Here is a 14,392-nt window from a genome sequence, read left to right as displayed (position 1 = left end):
GTCGCGTTCTCTCTGTCCCGCGTGTACCATCCGACTCACCAGCTTGCATATTAACAACGCCATAATGCGTATGCACCGATATAAATCTCGAGCGTTCGCTGGCCACGGGCTCTCGATTCTCGCGGGGGCATAGAGAGAGGAGCATCGCGGTTCGATCTCCATTTGGTAACGAGGAAGTAAAGGAAGCGAGGCAGCGTATCCGCCGATTCGAAGGGAAGACACGCTGGTTCAGTTTATGCGACGCGGCACGCGTAAATTTCGCGCGAGGCTGTATTTTTGCGCACGCCACGGGAACCCGTGTACCGTAGCTAGTTATACGGTAACGTTCGCCTTGTTATGAAAGGTTTATTAATTCGAGGTTACGCTGACGAGCTAAGGTGTAAGCGTGCGGTACTACACTCTGTCCCCTTCGGTTTATTTCCTAGGGAAAACGGCTCGAGTACTAACACTTGGCGGATGTTGTTGGCCTTCGTTAAAGAATCATTTTCTTTCTGTTTATCTTATTTGCTTCATGAAGACATGTAATACTTGTTATAGGATGGTCGCTATTCCCCCTATTTCTTAAACTTACATTCGCATAGGGTGAGGCAGAAATGAAGTACTAATGTATGATGCGATCTCGAAGGAATCGCTATTTTCACTTTTCTATTTTAATTGACTATATTAAAGTTGAGCGAAAATGTTAAAAGACTATTCAAGTGAAATTGACATCAGAAGGATTACTGTACATGCCTTCGTTAGATTCCTGGCGAAGAGAAATTTTATCTCTCTTGTAAAATTCCACTAATTCAATTCCAATATCATCACACTTATTTGAAATTCGATGCCTTATTCTCTTATTTAATAAGCGACTTGATTGAAAGCCAGAGTTCATCGAAGCGCAATAAGGCATCGATGATCCTTGCAGTTGCATTCTCACGATAATCCGCAGGCTTTGAGCACGCTTCACTCCGACACAATGACTTTTTATCGAGCGCCTATAATCTTTGGTGGAAACAAAACCTTTCCCCTGCAGAGATTTATCGGCCGCTGTCCGCGCAATGTACTAACCACATTGGCGCGCGCGAGCGCTCACGTATAGATAACTTTCTCCCGCGTGATAAGCCGTAAGGTATAAATCTGAATTGTTTTTATAATTCCCCGCGAAAGAGATGAGGTATCGAGATAACGGGGATTCTAACGAAGTCTGTAATTTGCGAGCCGCCAGCGCCGCGATCCACGCGGTCCGGAGCGTTACTGCCCGCGCGATGGATCACGATTTAAACCAATCGTCGACCGATAAACTCGAAAAAAGGCCAGTCTCGTTGCGTCGATTCGTTATCGATTGGTTATTAACCGAGAGGATCGAGCACTCTGGTGGACTGTCCACGTTCCGACTAAAACAGAGATTAATCTGACCATGGGACCACCTATTGTCTTCAGAGGTTTTTAGTATTTTTTCGCTGTTTCCATTGGATTGGGCTGCGTGCTTCCCTTTTAACATAATTTGGGATTCTTGTTCTTCTTCAAGGGTCCTTGTCAGGAGTTTTTATTTTTTTTTTAAACGTCTGACAAATGTGAGTTATTGAAATTATTAGTCTCTTCTTTTTTTGTCCTGTTAATGTTGAAGTATAGCCTTTTTAGAAAATTATTAAGTGCTCCTGCAAATTGCCATCGTTTGTGCAAAGTACTTCGTGTTGCGAGTAAGTGTTTCGAAATTGCCTCCATTCTTCAGAGGCGACCTACTATACTTTGACAGTAGTAACAGTGTATCAATGGTCGGCCTGCGTCAGTGGGTCTCATATTTCCGATGATTTATATCCGCAGACGCGTAATTGGACGTCGCTGCAGAACTTCCTACATGCCTGTGCGACGTTCACATTCAATATAGATCATCCGCAATTGCAGCTACTAACAGTTCCGCATTTTCAAACTCGCAGCGCCTCGAAAAGCGCGAGCCAAGAATTTGAAGTGTATATTCATGTTTAATATTCTTTAAGAAATGTTGGTGAATCGCTTGTCATTACTTTTAATATTTATTGCATTCTAGCAACTTAATTCAGCAACAAATCAAATTTATTACCCTTTTACCCCTTTTTCAAAGTCAAAGATATGTATCATTCTCAAGAAGATTATAAAGTCTTATAATTGAAATTAAGTATGCCATAGTTCTCTTTCTTGTATTAATCGATTTTCCAGTGTCCCCGCAAGACAATTGTTTCTCGTCAAGTTCATCGGTAAAATCCCTGAATTTCGTGGAAGGCCGACAGAAATGTTAGCAAAGCTCATGGAGCGTGGCTAGCCATCTTTTGTCGTCGGTAAATTTCGGTATCCCTCGGGGATGAATAGTTAAGGGAGTAGTTGTTCGCCAAAATACACAGAGACCGTCGGCTGAAACTCATCTCGAGCACGATGTCGCCGATGTCTTAGAATATTAGCTATTTTCCGCTCGACTGCCCCGAATGAAGCGGCGCTCTTCCTTTTTTCACTCTCCTCTCGTGTTCTGCTCGCCCTCGTGCCTTGTTGGTCTCCTATACCCGAAGGAGAAATCATCGGTGAACGCGAGGCGGATAGAAAAGGAGTTTGTTTCGGTGTCGTGGCGATCCGAAACCGTGTTCATCAGTCAGCCAGTGTTGCATCGATGGGCAAAATTTTGGAACGTGCTTGCTACAGTAGACGAGCATAAACCGTAGAATTCAGCGCACGTTCGGCCCGAGCTCGTGTTTGAGCTTACGTCGTCACGACTGCTGTGTTTCAAAGGTGAAACGTTTCTGAATGGTCTAGGTCCTGAATTATCTATATATTTCAGTAATATGCAATATGATTTTTGTATAAATTATTTTTGAAAGTTGTAACAGAAGAAATCTAAGCGTTCTAGATATGTAGTAGTGAGGGTATTGTGACATTTTTGTGCGCGAAGAACCTGAGGAATCTGTGTCAGGTCCTCAGTTAATAAGTCATATTTGAAATCGATTTGAGACCAAATAATACGAATAAATCCTTTAACAGAGATCTGACCAATGAGATATAATTGTATCGTTTACTCGTCGAGAACAAAGGGAACATTCTTTGAGCATAAGATAAGTCAGAGTTAATGTGCTTATTTGTGATACTCGGCTGAAAGGGAACAGCGAAAACTCGGACCTGGAAACACGCGTAACCACGTTAAAATCGAAACGGCCGTTTTTCTTTCCTGGCTGCCCTCTCGTCCTCGGTAGCGATCGAGACGGTAATTTAATGGCAACGAGCCGGTACGAGGTAAAAATTAGTTTTCGAGGCAGGTAGTTCACTTGCCTTTTACGCTACGCCAAGAAGATAAAAAGCGATGAAAGCAATGGCGCGAGAGATAATAGCTGACGATAGGTTACGACTTAGCGAGATTGCAAGCAATGGCTGAGATGAAATCGTTCGATATCCTCCGATAATAAAGCAATCGCTCTTCTAACGAGTAAATAATCGTTCAGCGAAGTCGATTGAGTCGTTCCGAGATATTATACGGGCTGTCTTGCGAGATACTGAAGTACTCATAAAGAAATTTTTTTTTTATATTCAGCAGCTCACTTTGAATGAAGAATGTTATAGATTGTACATACGTTTTATGTTATTAAAATTAATATTAGTATCTACTCCAATTTTCACGAGAAACAGGTGTCAGTTTTATAATATAATTAGTGTTACAAATGGAACTCAAAGTGTTTAGATTTTAATTTAGATATGTTTCGAGGTTTCCAAAAGGACAGCAATAGATATAATAAGAATAACAGAAGATTGTATATGGCGCTTGAGTATCGTATGGGACACCCCGTATACCGAAAGAGAAGGAGCGATCTCGGAAGAAAGGCTTACGAATACTTTGTACAGTTGAAGCGAGTAATCTTGACTAATTACGGAAATAAATAGCCTGGGGTTGATGAACGAGCCGTTTTAATCGCATTAACTGCATCGATCGTCGTATTGCTAACTCGATTTTGAGGGCCGTTAAGTAGCGCCGAAATATCGATCACTTTGGAGTTGCGCTGTTCTCCATTCCGTCTAAGTAGTCGTCGTTATTCAACGAAGGCACATTCGTTCCAGCAGCGTTAATCATCTTTATTGTTGATCTTCAGCAGCAAGTTAATATGTCATTGACATCCGTGTGAGGTCCATCTACCTACAACTTCCCGATCCACCATGGTGAATTAATCGTCTGGAAGGATTCCAGCTATATGTTTACCCCCGAGGGCGAGGCCGTCTTTCATAGATACGCACGCATTTCGTTATGGCGAGTGATTATGTTTGCGTATGTAAAGTGTTCCGTTTGGCCTGTGGAGTTCGCAAACTTGCGAATTACGGGCCACCTGAGATCGTTTCGCTGCATATTCCTATCGAAGTCGTTTCGCAACTTGTCACAGATTTTTCCAAATTCGAGCAACACCTATCTCCTATCTTGACCCAGTTGCAGCTTCATGCGACTAAATGCACGATACATGAAACACACATTCGCGGAAAGATTGGTCTTCGAGGTTCTCTTAAGATTTACTTTTTATAAACATAAATTGAAAAGGTGTTTAAATTTCAGTCATTGCCATCAGCATTGAAATAACTTGTGATGTGAAAATCGATTTTCAAGATTTGTCGACGATTTCGCATCAAAAGGGATAAATAAAAGATAACTTCGCCATACAGATGTGTACGCGTCTCTATAAACGAAAGAGACACATTTTTATAACAGAATTCTCGAAACTTAAACCCGATTCCGGGTACAAAACAGCAGGAGAGTGGACAAGGTCCGATCATTAGCGATCCAAAAGTGGTTCAATCCTCTTGGAACTTATTGGGGGTTTGTGCAAACGACGCAACGCTTCGCGCGAGATAAGAGTAATTAGAAGTTGATCGTGTTTGTGCGTAGAATGGGGAGTTCGCGAGTGTACAACGAAATTGCCCGTCAACGATTTCTCTTGCAACCCATGGACGATTCGTATGCAAAGTAATGGGGTTCGAGTCTTCCGTGGGACGAGATCTTCTGCAAAAATTAATACGAAGGGGTGGCAGTGTCGATAAGCCACGAGGGGGGGAACAGGAAAAAATGGTCCGTTTTCGATGCACATTTGCATGCATTTTCATTCCAGGTTAAAAAAAAAAAGAAGAAAAAACGTTCGGAGGTATCGGTCGGAGATAAGAGAATAATGCGAGAAGTAGGTGTGGTATCGATCGAGCGAAGGTGTTCTGCAAGATTAGATAGAGATTGAGACGTATGGTCGCCAGCGAGTAACTGCATCGCGTCTACTTTCACAGCGGACAATCGGTCGCTTGGTCGAGTATCGCTAAAATATTTACGTTGCATCGTTAAGGTTTACATTGATCGTGTTCACCAGCAAGTTGCCGAGTGTGTAGGGTTTCTTGCGAGAGGGCCTTTGTTGAAAAATAACCAGTATGCCGATCGCTTTGTTTAAAAAACCTCGAAACGCTCAGCGTGACCAGCTCCGATGCATATTACGCGCGCTATAAAGACGAGACTCGGGGCGGCGAAAGTTCGTGTAATTTCTCTTGACCGCGCAAAGACAATTAATTCCGCGTGGAAATTTGTTTTTAATGCAGATGACTTTCGAAAAACAGTTGATTACTTTACTGTTCATGATAGACGTGCATCTTATTCACTCGTGAAAAGGTTTTACTTTACATTAGACAGTGCACTTGGCCGAGACATCCTTACCTAGATACTTGTTTATTAATAGATAGCACGTTTTGATGATAGTAACATAATCACACAAAGGATGAACGATGGAGAAATAAAATAAAAAATAGAAGGTGGAATAATGGTAGTGTTGTAAAATATTTAATATTTTTCTTTCCTCCAGTCAGGATTTCCTGAAATATTCTAAACATAAAAAAGATTTACGACTTTTTCGCTCGCTCGATATAATTGATTTACGAGAAAATTTCTGAAGCTCCACTGATTTAGTTTTTTCATTGCCAATGGTTGCCCGTCGACACATGAAATATTCATGCTGCCCTGTGCAGCTAATGCATGCGGCTATTACATCTGCATCTACGAACAACGTGTAATCGCCACGAGCATGTATAATTAGTTTAAGAACACTTTTGCAGTGGAAACACTTAGCCACGAGGAATCTTGAAGAGCTTTCGAAGACGCTTGGTCTCGAAATCTATGCGTGGGCACGGTCACCATCCTCCTTAATACGTAAAGTACCCATCGCGTCAAACTTTTGGCGCGGCTTGCAAACTTGCGTCCTGACGTTCGCGGTCGCGTGGTCATCGATCATTTTCAGGCAGTGATTTAAGAAAAGTGCCGCACTGGTTTGGCCTCGACGCGTAAGCCTTCGGGGTAATGTATAGCTTTACGTTTTATAGCGTTGCTCGGCAGAATATTGCTCCGTTTTTGGTACGTTTAAAGGCGTAAAGTGCAGTAACATGCCGCGTTGTAAAAATGTACTCGCTCTGTAGCATTCAGCCGTGAAATCGGGATTTCACGGCAAGGAACATATGTAACGAGTAGTCACGAATTGGATTACATTTCGAGGAATAAATGTAGCTGCATGAAGTGGCGAAACGCAGGGACCACCGTTCGTTGATTACTATTTCGTGTTTCCAGCTTTCTCCGATGTTTAATTGCACCGATGTATCGTCGTGATTTCGACGTATCGTGTATTTTTATTAGGGAGCCCTATTTTCCCCGAGTCTCGTAAACTTGATTTATCTTTAAAGCGTTGTCTAGGAAAACGATCGATCCCATTGTACTGGCGAGCCATTAAGGAGTCAACGTAGGAAATTTTATAATTTGGGGTCAAAGGAAATAGACATGCTGGAGGAATACTATGTTGTCTGTGATGAGGAAATCGCATTTGCAAAGAGGTTAACCACATCACTGTGAAACGTATGAAAGTGCAACGGTGCACTGAGGTGGCCCGTAATTGCTTGCTACAACTTCCATAACGAAGTTGCAGCTGCATTCGTAAAGCGAAGATACAATGGCAATTTAATATCCAACGGGCATAATCGAGATCAGCGACTGCAATTGCACGTTTGTCCCTTCCCAGAGATTGCGATGAGAATTCGATGAAATATCATTGACACGTGCTACTTATATGTTTGTTTATTGTTTTTTTTTCGTGGGTGTAAATATCATAAAACGAGCAAAAGTCATTGTTATCTGTTTTCATCGTCCTCGCGTATTCAAATGTGCCAAGAATTATGCATTAGAAGCGTTCAAGTTGGACGCTATCACGCATATTAATCATCGTTTAACGGAGAGCCCATGGAATGAAAAAGGTAATTAATAGCGACGACAGTATCGAAATACAAAATTTAGTATCTGCGCGTGTTCCATTTGTTTTAAACACGCCCGACCCCCATTCAGAATTCAACGATTAAATCAACATTAAATTTGCAATGGGCGTGCTTACGCTATGTGTGCATACCGGTTTCAATATATACGACACCACGTAGTACGACCATCATGAATTATGATATCGCCATGCATTAGTTTTAAATGATGCTTTTCAGCGTCAACGACGAATTTATGAATAAGGATAACCGGGATCGCGGTGAATTACTGGATCACTCCTGGCATATCAATAACGCCTGTAACCCAGAATAGCAAAGTAAACTTGTATAGTGAGTTTAGGTACAGATGCATAGCAATGTTGGTAAGACATATCTTGTTTAATCATTCCAGAAGAGGGACTGTGAATTCTCTAGATTTTCAATTCTTCATGCATTTATCATCATCAAATGCATGTAGAACGTACCGTGGTATAGTTCTGCGTAAAAGAATTTTGTTAAATAATTTGAACAATTGGAATAGTAAAAAAGTAGGCTATTATCTACATATATTGCCTTGTAAACTGTGCAATCTCCAAGTTATTACTTCTGGAATTCCGTGACTAATAGTCGTGCATGAAATTCGAGTGTATCTCCCCCAGCAACTAATTATGCAATGCAGTTTGTCTGAGCCATTCGAATCGTGCAAAAATCCTTGAATCACTTCTCGATTGCCAAACCCTAAAGATCGTTCCTTTCTATTCGCTCCGCACATACGTGGAAATACGCGTACGAATATCTTCGCCCTATATCGCGGCAGGATGACTAATTGTCCGCAATAACGGCGACGATCTATCGCTCGGCGAGCTTAAGTGACAAGAGCGGCCGCAGGATTTACTGGCGATGATTTGACGCTACATCAAGTGCATCGCACCTGCCGAGAGGGTCGAGGAGCTTCTTTCAAGCTGATTGGAAGAATCACGATATTTGCTGCGTGACTGGTTGGAACGAGTTCTTAGGACTTCGATATAAATCACGGAAATAATCGTTTAAATTGGGCATCACGAGCTTGGGAAAAGAAAGTGATCTGCAGTAAGGAATACCATTATCTGCACCGATGCGTTCGCTACACTTCACAGTTTCATAAGTTCGTGCAGAAAGGATGGAGGTTACGGGTGTGAACACATTACCATCACGTCGTATATTATAGCAAATCTGTTTTACATTAAAACAAAACAGTTCTAAAACAATGAAAAAATCTCGATTCACACTATGGATTTGCTACAGTACATATGTAACGTGATTTCAGATGATATGATAGTAGTATGTTTGCACCCTAATGTAATGTAATGTTTGCATTCTAATCTTCACTGTAGATCAAATCGAAAGTATTCTACTAATTGCTCACTCCTTTCGTCCTTTATTTTTATAAAGAAAGTTCTTGATAATCTTCCAATGTTTTCATATCAGTTCAACACATGTTTACTGACTCGAAGACATGCTCTTCACCGCGGCACCGTCCCACGCGTCGTCTGGCGTATCGCAACACGAAATACACGCAGCCTATTTCCGGTAGCCTAATCTACCCACCAACACAGGTGTAGGCAAGCTTAATTCCATGAGCTTATCCGTCGCGGGGAAATCCCGAATATGTCCACGTTCCGTGTACCCATATCTCTTTCTTCAGTCCAAGGATCACGTTCCAAGATGTATAACGAGTGGATTTCCCGTCTCGCTAGAAAGATGTTTCGGAGTAACGAGGGGGCTAGTAAAAAGGAGGACTTACGAGCGTAAAACGCAGAAGGACGGTGTACGTCTGTCCGGCAGATTGCCAAGAGACGGTTTCGGCCCTTGGAGACCATCGCGCCAACTGCAACCTCGTGGGCGGAATTTAAAAGAGGGCCCCGCGCCATTATAAGTTTTCTGCTTCTCATCGTGGCCTTCTGTCCGCGCTGAGTGGCTGTGGGCTTCCATTAATCGTAAAGGCAATTATTATGAAACGAAGAGCCGATTTAACTGCACTGAAGGTGAGAATGTTAATGAAAGGGGAGTATTGTGCGAAATAAATGTGTTTTCCCTGTTGAGAAAGGCGCGGGACGGGGGGATACTTTGACCATCGATGGGACATATGTAGATGCGCTTCGTAGCCGCTTAAAAGTTCGGAATACATTACGATAAATTGTCGGTTAATGAAAAGAGAGAGAGAGAGAGCAAGGAAGAGGCACTCGAACTGCCGCGGAATTACGATTAAAACTTGTAAGCAGAGCGTTTGTTGCATTAACGTCACCGTTTGTAATTTTTTATTAAACGCAAGCTAACCGCGCTCGATGCACCGCTCATAGGAATATTATGCGCCTCGGACGATAAATAAAAGACGGTGCGCGCGTTGTGTTGATATCACAAATGCGACACGTAATTAATGTCGACGCGTATAAGCATAAAGAACATGTGTTGCTGCGTTCATATCGAGTCGGCCATTACCGCTCGCGCTAATTTTCAGCCTTTCATCTTCCTTTCTTTACTTTTGCCTCTTTTTTTTTCCTTTACATAATTATTTATTCAATTTAAAACGTTCCGTTGGTTGGGTTTTGTCGCTCTCCGAGGCCGCGAGTTCCGCTCCCGAACTTTGCGAACGCGAGTGAAACTCGATGCTTATCGAATTAAATGGTGGTCACGTGCTTCTGCTCTCACGGTCTCGATTTAAGGAGAGATGCTTGGCCGATTCTTTTAATTAAATTTGCTGAATTTTCGAGTACGTTCGACCGCGAGTAACGGGAAATTGAACCGTCTCGATAAAGGGTTTCGCATGCTAAGGGCTCGCCCCTGTTTGCTCTCGTTTCCGAATCGATACACCGTACAAAACGTTTCGATAGAGAAACAAGGGCACACGCGCCTCGATGCAGAAATTGCAAAACTGCACCTCGAGACGGAGTTCAGCATGGTTAACTCACCGTTTAAGCACGCCCCGCGTAATAGATCTGTTAACTGGTAGTTATGTCAATTAGGTTAGCTCGAAGTAGCTGGTTTCTGGATTACTTAAATAGTCATTACAACCGTGGATCTCGGAAGCGTTCCTCTAATATCCTGGCTTTACAGGGATCGTCCGCTCTGCGAAACGAGACGCGACATCCACTCGTGGAACGATTCATCCTCGACGTGGAACGAGAACACTTCTTCACATCGCGATCCCCTTTTCTCTATCTTTCGTAATGGTTAATTGTTCGCAATTATAATATTTCACCCTGTTAATTGTGCTGATTTCAACCCGCTAAATCGTATATCTTGGCGTAAGCTTAACGACATGAAGAATACATCCTTCGATACTCTGTACGACATTCTCACCTGAGAGATGCATGATGTGATTGCAAAATCTCTTTTTGCATATTTTTAGGACTGGTTATTAGTTTTATAAGGTATTCATTTTTGTGTAACTTCCCCCATAATAATTTCTCATAATACCGAATCGGGGGAATCAGTATTAAGTATAGTTATAATTCTTGTGACAGGTGCGATATTTCAGTGTAGCAAATGGTTCGAGAATGCATAATAGTGTATACCTTAAACGACTGCAAACCGTGACAAATTCGTGTAATAAGTACTATATAATATTCTAATCTGAAATAAGAGAGGTTTCACAAGCGGAAGTGGATGACAAAGATTAAGGTAAACGCTCAGCATTATTATCGCGACAGCCAGCATTGGATACGGCAGAACATTCCGCCACACCTAATATTCGCCCCTCGCTCAGATGCAACTAAATCACCAAGCAGTAGGCGACTCGTTATCGCAGCTAATTACACGCAACGTTTACAGCGTTCCCAGCCACGAACACTCTCGATTCCGCGACCTTTGCTGCCGGTATTCACGCCGTTGTAAATTGTTCGGTACGCTCCGTGTCGGCCCGTCCACGCGAGATCATTGCGCAGATATCGTTACGTATTCGCGCGATCGCGGCAAGCAATTTCGTCAAGTTACGCAAACACGTGTTACCGCGGTACGTGCTTCGGTACGCGCAGTGATCCGGTCGTAAACATTTTATCCGACGGCGCAGCTGCGCCGCCAAGAGATTCGCCTCAATGACAGAGTCTTCGTGAACGGCCGGGGGAACAGATTTTATCGCTTGCCTCCCCTTCTTTGCGAAATCATTGAGACCCGGTAACTGAACGTTGCGCAATCCAAGCGAAATTAAAAGCCTCTCCCCTTTCTTCTCCTGCCGACATTGATGAGAACGTAAATTGTCAGGTGGGGGTTCAAAGTGAATCCTTGTTATGAGATCAATCGAAACCTTAGAGATCATTTTTTTCTACTCCTAGCTACTCTAGCTCCATCTTCAAAAGTATCCCATTTAACTTTTTCGCTACGAACAATGTATGTACGTAAGACTCATGTGTGCAATTCATCAATAACACGTTATAATCTAAAGATCAATAATAATACTACAAATTTTCGAATTTTTAAATATTCAAATTTTCAAATATTCAAATTTTCAAATTTTCAAATATTCAAATTTTTAAATATTCAAATTTTCAAATTTTCAAATATTCAAATATTTAAATATTCAAATTTTCAAATTTTCAAATTTTCAAATTGAGAAAATCTTTACATTCCTGTTTCTATTACAGCATAAAGAAGAAAGTCTTTATATTACATAGGATAGACAGTTGTGTTTCTTCACAGGTTGACTTCAGAGCTCTGTCGTATTCTCATTAACTTGTGAAGAATGACGACAAAAAGATCGAGGAGTCGACTCGTGAATCGATCGTGTGGTAGCCAGGAGATGACTATTTTCGCTGCCTAGATTCGTCTTGCTACTGACTTTTTCACTAATCGACAGTTCGACGTATATTCCGCGCCGTGATTAATAGTACCGGTGCATCGATCGTTGCCGATGCATCGAATTAATTATCGCCGTATGACGAAGCGAAATGCTTCCGACGTCTTTGGGTTTTATGGCCACGTGACTGCAGGACAGACTACCGGGTACAACTCCAGCAAATCGTTTTATTACCGGCCGATTAATTGCCCCAAAAAGTTAATTAGTTGCGTCTGGCGTAACGCGTGGCGAATCGCTGCGACAGGAAAAGAGTTGAAACGAAACCTTTTAAAGAGGTAGATGGGGAATATTGATGCACAATGGCTGTGAACTTTTTGTATCCTGATTGGGTGGCCTTGTACGAATTATTCACAGAAGTTTCTTTAAAAGCCTCCTCTATTTACATACCTATACATGTAGGTCTAGGATGTAAGTATCATATCATTTTCTGACGTGTTCCTTTTTTTATATCTGTGCATAGTAAGGATATTATGAAGAAGTATGCAATTTATAAAAGACGTTATCTAATGGTAATAGATTGTAGGAAATGCATAGTCTGTAAATTAGAGAATTCGGTGCACGTGTTGCTATGGAGTTATTTCTTTATTGTCTAATAACATGCGTAGTTGCCCTGAAGCGTGTTTCAAAGTTTCAAACATAATTAAATTTTCAGGACGTAATTTTCGCTTAATTACAGTAAAATACAGTACTTACAATTAATGACGGTATTTATCTAAAGCATATTATTTTATAATAATTCATTAATCTCCTGTCCCTCAATAAAACGTCAAATTTACAGGTGTGATGTGCGAGAGTTTCCTCAAGTTAACTAAATTTAATACCGCATTAATTGCAGCCTGATGATCGTGCCACGCTCGCGCAGTCGATTGGACTTACCATTACTCTCTTTAAAATGAATTATTTTTAATAGCTCCGTACATTACGAAATTTGTGCGATCCAGGTCGTCGAATATTGCGCTCCTCGCGAACAAAATGAAAGTGGCTCGGCGTCTCTGGGCCAGCGATATTAAAGCGAGGATGGCTTATAACGGCGTCGTAGCGCGATGCCACGAGAATGCATTCGGGGTCGTTTGAGTACCAGCGTCGTAAATCGTAGCTTAGGTGCACTGTGAGCGGATAATTTGCCTCTTTGAAGCCGATCGAGCACAGGACCCGAGTCAATCTTCATCGAGTCGTGAGTCTGAATTATAACGCCTTATGTCTATCGTTCGGTCAGCAGACGGTCGAAATCCAGCGGGTTTAATTAATGGCACCGCCCCACATCGTGGAACGTGGCCAATCTGCTGGTGGACTCGTTAAATTATCACAGCACGCTTCATTAAGCCTCTGGCCCCTCGATAAGCTGACGTTCCATCGAACCGTCGAATCGAATTCATCGCTGCGCGATCGCGATTTACTGGTTCGCAGGAATGCTTGAATAAGAGAAATCTCGAATTAGTAATTTCGGTAAGCTGACCGAAGATTCCGGTAATCAATCACTTCGAAAGCTCTGGCATCAATAAATAATCGTCCAGGGGGAGCATTAGTCAGACCACGGGGAATCATCTGTCAACCTGCGTAATGCCCAGTGCTCGATGCATAGCGCAGGATGCATTGTGCACGGTGCATGGTGCGTGGTACGTGGTGCATGGTGCATGGTGCATGATGCACACACAGTTCATGACCTGTGGTACACCTAATCTTATAGTGCAGACTGTCTGACGCGCATAAGGCACGTTATACGATACATAATGCTGGTTACACCATGTTTTGTGTTTAGTGCACACTATGTGGTGCATGCAACTTAGTGCAGTAAATGTATATTCTACACTATGGGTCGTACATGATGCACATTCCATAATACATAATGCAAGCAATATCGTGCATGGCGGATGTCACACGATGCACCATGCATAATGCATAGGTGCATGGTGCATAGCGGTTGTCTATATGTAAGTGCACAATTATTAACATGTTACTAGAAATAGCACTCTTTTGTAGGTTTTTAATTGTCTTTGTTACTTTAAAAGTAAATGTTAGAATTCGAAAATTTGAATTCGATTACGTTACAGAAATATCTACTGTTGGGGTCTTTGAGTAACCTCATATTGATTGGTATGCTAATAGTTAGACTCGTGTATCAATAACAGGAACATGTCACTTCATTAATTATTATAATGCAACTGTGATTACAGAGCAAGGTAACATGCTACACACCCAACAAATTGACTTAATACGAATTATCCGATAAGAACCAACAAAATACCGTTTTCCGCCATGAGACTCTTCAACATCTGCAACAAGCCAAGCCCCAATAGCATAGTTAATTGCCTTCCACTT

This window comes from Calliopsis andreniformis, chromosome 3 (genome assembly GCF_051401765.1).
Source record: "Calliopsis andreniformis isolate RMS-2024a chromosome 3, iyCalAndr_principal, whole genome shotgun sequence".
Taxonomy (NCBI): domain Eukaryota; kingdom Metazoa; phylum Arthropoda; class Insecta; order Hymenoptera; family Andrenidae; genus Calliopsis; species Calliopsis andreniformis.
The sequence above is the reverse complement of the archived record's forward strand: the minus strand, read 5'-3'. Positions refer to the sequence as shown.